Source organism: Simochromis diagramma, unplaced genomic scaffold, assembly GCF_900408965.1.
Source record: "Simochromis diagramma unplaced genomic scaffold, fSimDia1.1 OVJJ01000749.1, whole genome shotgun sequence".
Classification (NCBI taxonomy): Eukaryota; Metazoa; Chordata; class Actinopteri; order Cichliformes; family Cichlidae; genus Simochromis; species Simochromis diagramma.
The window spans coordinates 57,416-63,415 of record NW_024387472.1 but is presented as its reverse complement, the minus strand read 5'-3'; positions in this window follow the sequence as shown (position 1 = coordinate 63,415).

The following is a 6,000-nucleotide window of genomic DNA, read 5'->3' as shown; positions in this document are numbered from 1 at the left end:
ATCGTTGGTGGCACCTGTGTGCAATAAATGCCAGTAAAAATCAAGAACGCCTTGTGTCCGTTTTCAACTTGGAGGGAGTTACACTCGGCGACAGCCCCAAAACATCACTGCTCTCGAGAAGATCTGCATGGAGGAATGGGCCAAAATACCAGCTACTGTGTGTGCAAACCTGGTAAAGACCTATAGTAAACGTTTGACCTCTGTTATTGCCAACAAAGGTTATGTTACAAAGTATTGAGTTGTATTTTTGTTATTGACCAAATACTTATTTTCCACCCTAATTTACGAATAAATTCTTTACAAATCCTACCATGTGGATTAATGGATTTTTCTTTCACATTCTGTCTCTCACAGTTGAAGTGTACCTCTGGTGCAAATTACTGACCTCTGTCATCATTTTAAGTGGGGGAACTTACACAGTCGGTGGCTGACTAAATACTTTTTTGCCCCACTGTAAGCGCGTCATAGACAAAAGTAAAACAGTATGTTGGATGTGCCACGCAATGCTCAATTTGTGGGAACTAGTACGTTAGCGCAGTTAGCTTGTTAACACTGACAGCACTAGTGGGAACACAACGAATATGACTGCACATTTACTCCGAAAGCATCCTAGTGCAAAGACAAGTGGAAGCAGACAAAAACAACAATCATGCATGCTACAAACTTTACCCGAGTCATTTAGACAGCCGTTAGCACATGATTCTCCTTATGGGGACCTGATATGTTTAATATGCTGCTGAGAATATAGCCCAGAAGAAGCGTATAGTAGAGCTTTTATTTTGGAAAGAGCGATTTCTCTGTAATAAACTCTCTTTTCCAAAGATGAGTGATTTCTCGATCAGATAGATTTTTTTTTTTTTATTACATTATTTTTTATTACATTAAATTTAAAAACTGTACTTTTGAGTTAAAATATATATTTATAACTTTAATAAATGACAAATTAAAAAGACATAAACATTTTTTGTATCAAAAAATATCGAACCGTGACACCAAAGTATCGAACCGAACCGAACCGTGAATTTTGTGTATCGTTGCACCCCTACTAATTACCTCCTCCAGCATCATAGATGTGTAGGGGAGGAACAGAAGAATATCTAACCATGCAGTTTAACGCACAGTTTACAAATTTAAGTAAAACAATGACAACATTTAACGATATGGCAGCCTCGCTTCTGTCAGTCTGCCCCAGGGCAGCTGCGGCTACAACTGTAGCTGCCTCCACCAGTGTGGGAGAGTGAGACTGAATAAATAGTGGAATTGTAAAGTGCTTTGGGTGCCTAGAAAAGCGCTATATAAATCCAATCCATTATTATTTCAACCTAACAACATCTTCCTCTCTTGATCCTGTTGGCACTAACCTCTGACTTTCAGCTCAACTTGAGCCTTTATTAGGATCATCTTCCACCTGTTGTAGACGGTGCATCTGTAGGTCTTTGTGTCCCAGTCTGTGGGGTATTTCAGGGTCAGACTGAGGTCTCCAGTTTTCAGCAGGTTTCTCTGCATTTTAGTTCGTCCTCTGTAAGCCTGGTGCTGTTCTTCAGGCTGGTCAGAGCCGTTCTCATACACGTGGACCTTTTTGTTGTCTTTGTCCTTCCACTCCACTTTAGCATCTTTAGGCAGGTGAATTGTGTTGAAGGGCAGCTGGACAGACTCCACCCCTGGATCCACCTCCACCTGGGGGACTGAGAGAAAGAGGAGGAGTTTCTGTCAGAGCAGCAGAATGAACTTATTCCCTGGAATAGTAAAAGTCTGTATTTTGAGACTCTGAGTCTAACTGTGATTCATTTATGAGAGTGCCCTTGTCACATTTGCATCTTGAAGCAATCGTGATGTAAATTAACAGTTATAATTAATTTTTATGAGAAAAGTGACAGAGTTGTGCTGAGTAAATCACAGTATGACAGAAGCAGCATAATCTCCTCTGCAGATTCCATCATCTTTAAAGTTTACTGTTCACTTATATAAAGGAGAGCGGGGGTGTAATACCTGTATATTGTAGTTACTGTACAAATACAAAATGACCACAGCAGGGCCCGAAACCCAGTCTGAATAAACTAGTTCTTTTTTCAATCCTCCTGTGTGTTATCTGGTTACTCACCTTTCTCTCCCATTTTAAGCTCCACTGGTTTTAACAGAAGATTCAGATGTTTGATCGTTTATGTTTAAAACGACATAACACATAAATGTGTCGTGTCTTCTATTCAGTTGTACAGGACTGACCTCTGACTTTCAGCTCCACCTTTCTCTTTAGCAGTACTCTTCCCTCCCTGCTGTAGACGGTGCAGGTGTAGGTGTAGGTGTCTCCATCTGTGGGGTGTTTCAGGGTCAGACTGAGGTCTCCAGTTTTCAGCAGGTCTTCATTCATCTTCGTTCGGTCTCTGTAACGCTGGTCCTGTTCTTCAGGCTGGTCAGAGCCGTTCTCATACACGTGGACCTTCCTGTGTAAACTGTCCGTCCACCCCACCTCAGCGTCTTCAGGCAGGTAAACTTTGGCTTTACAGATCAGCTGCACAGACTCCACCCCTGAATCCACCTCCACCTGGGGGACTGAGAGGACAACAAAGCACAACATGAGCTGTTCAAATATTCAATGTCAAAGTAGAATCACATCAACCAGAGGTAAAAGCTGAATCAGCTGCTACATGTTGCTCCCATCTCTCTCCTCCCTGGATGCTTCTCTCTGTCTCTTTCATTCTTTCCTGTGGGATTGTTGCCCACTCTCTCTCTGACTGTGATACCATATAAATTCTCTGCAGACATAAAATAACTGTGATGGACACGTTATACAGTTACTGTGTGACTTCAAAGCTCAGTGGCTGTAATCTGATGGTAAATCATGTTCCATCTTGACTCCACCTGAGTCTCAGTCCTCAGGACCTCACACAGTCCCAGCAGCTTCTATCAGCAGAGTTCTCCCTGATATCACAAACATATTGATCCTCCTTCAGCCTCCTCTCATTCATCTGTTTCCACAGAGAAACATGCAAATACCAAACATCCGTCTTGTTTGATAAAACTCTCCTTCATTGGGTCTGCTGTTCTCTCAGTTGCTGATTTGCTGCTCTTATTATTATTAGTTATTAAAACAAACCGACTGCATGTTTGAATGCGAATTAGAAGTTAAAACATCCCATGTTTGTGAATGTATCATCAGCCCCACAGGTTTTAGTCACAAACTGACTTCTGTGCCTCTTTGGTAAACCCCACAGCAGCTTTTTGATGCCAAAACATGTTTTTACAGTGTTAGTTAAACTGTTAGTGAATCTGTCCCTTCATATCATAATGGCAGCACTGACCACTCATTTTATGTTTATTAGTTTTCTTGCATGAAATATGCTTAAAGTGAGGTTTGAATTTCAACCGATTAAGCTAAGTGTGAACATTTTATTTCCCCACTTGGAAAAAATAACCTCTGCTTATTACACAGAAACTCCAATACTAATTCAAATAATCAAAAACTATTGTTATATTTACATACAAACATTTCAAAAATTACTATTACCCTATCATAAATCCCCTTATCCAGTATCCAACACGTGGAGCGACCTGCTGTGACCCTTTGGGATTTGGGAGCAGCTGAATATAGCTGTTATCACAGTGCAGTTTTGACTTGCTAGAAAATTCATTTTGAGTTTGAGCATATTTAGCTGATATGAGATATAAAAACATCAGCCTTATAAACCTAATTATTATCATAGTGGTCACTAGGAGAACCTCACAGGATCACACAGACAATACAGTGAAACACTGTCACAGACTTGAATGATTTCTCACTGGAAACGTTGTTTATGACTGAAGTTTAGACCTGTGTACACACTCACACACAACATACCTTTTTTGAGTAATTTCCAAAGATATATTCCAACACCCACGAGGACAGCAGTAATCAGGACAGCCAGGAGAACCCAGGCCTCAGCAGGAAAAACGTACGGCTCTGTAAGAAACCAACGACATGATGAGGTCTACACGAGCACGACTACATTGGTCCAAAATAAAGCATCAGTCTGAGGTCCACATCATGTCTTTGTCCTGTCCTCCTTCTCTCACCCCAACCGGTCACAGCAGATGGCCGTCCCTCCCTGAGCCTGGTTCCTTCTGAGTTTTTTCTTCCCACTGTTGCAAAGTGCTTGCTCAAAGGGGGTCATGTGATTGTTGGGTCTTTCTCAGTACTATTGTAGGGTCTACATTGCAATATAATACGCCTAGAGGTGACCGTTGTTGTGATTTGGTGCTAAAGAAATAAAATTGAATTGAAGGTTCTATCAGGTCTGCTGCTGAGCTCATCCAATAGTTTTTACTGGTTAAAGAATTAGGTGAACAGGCTGATTGGTTACTATCTAAAAATATCAGCAGGAACAAACTGAAAGACCAATCAACATAGTATCAGACTGAAAAAAGAGGAGACACTGAGTCTTCATTATAACAGAGGATTTTTTATTTCTCCTAATCACCCATTTTCACTCTAGTGTCACCGAAGCTTAAAAGACATACGACAGAATTCAAAATCCTGCTCTTCACATACAAGGTCTTAAATAATCAGGCCCCATCTTATCTTAATGACCTTGTAGTACCATGTCACCCTATTAGAGCACTTCGCTCTCGCTCTGCAGGCCTACTTGTTGTTCCTAGAGTATTTAAAAGTAGAATGGGAGGCAGAGCCTTCAGTTTTCAGGCCCCTCTTCTGTGGAACCAGCTTCCAGTTTGGATTCAGGAGACAGACACTATCTGTACTTTTAAGATTAGGCTTCAAACTTTCCTTTTTGACAAAGAATACACAACTCATGCACAATTACAAGCTGTATTTTTGGGGATTCATTTTTACTATGCAACAAACCCAATAACTCCAAATTGTTAATAAGCCTGAAACCTGAATGATCAACAAAGGAAATGTAAGTCTGAATCTCAAGGGACATGCACATGGATGTGTGTACAATCATTAGGCAACTAAAGGAAAAACTCAACAAAGTAAATCTCCAAAAGTTGATTCTGTTCATCTGGACGTAGCGTTTTGTGGGAGAAACGTTTCGTCACCATCCAAGTGACTTCTTCAGTCTCAGCTGACTGCAGGTTTCCCCAAATCTTATAAACAGTACATTTGCATAATGACTGAAACCAGCCCACTGAAGGAACAATGGGCTGGGAGGTCAGTTCCTTCATCATTAATATGCAAATTCTCATGACCATTGATCAACAACCACTGATCAAAGACCACTGATCAATGGCCATGAGTACCATTCACAGAGAGTTGGGGAATGGTTGCAATCGCAGAATTGTAAGATGCCGAAATAAATAAAACAAACAAACAAACAACACTCAAAAATATTTAGTATCCATGTAGCCACCTTTCTTTTCAAGGACCCTGAAAACCATGGCCTTCTTGAATGCGGCTGACTTTTTTTCTGTACTATTGCTTGAAGAAAGATCTAACAGTGCACAGATGTAACAGTGATTGCTCAGCACTGCTCTTCCTCTCTGGAATACCTTTTTATTCACTGCAAACCGTTTTATTCTCCGCGGGAGTTTGCTTCATTCATCCTGGCCGCTGTTTACATCCCGCCAGACGCGGATGCGCAGGCAGCTCAGTGCGCACTCGCGGAGCAGATACTCCACATGGAGCGGACATACCCGGACTCTCTCATCATTGCTCTTGGGGACTTTAACAAAGCCAATCTGAGCCATGAGCTTCCCAAATACAAGCAGTATATTAAATGCCCGACCAGAGAGGAGAGGACATTAGACCACTGTTACAGCACGATCAGCGGGGCCTATCGTGCGGTGCCCCGCGCTTCACTCGGACTTTCTGACCACGTCACGATCCACCTGATCCCCGCGTACAGACAGAGGCTGAAGCTCTCCAAACCTGTCGTGAGGACCAAAAAACTGTGGAGCAACGAGGCTGTGGAGGAGCTTCGCACGTGTTTGGAGTCTACAGACTGGGACACAATGAAGGCTGCTTCTAACAGCTTGGACGAGTTTACGGACACTGTCACCTCCTAT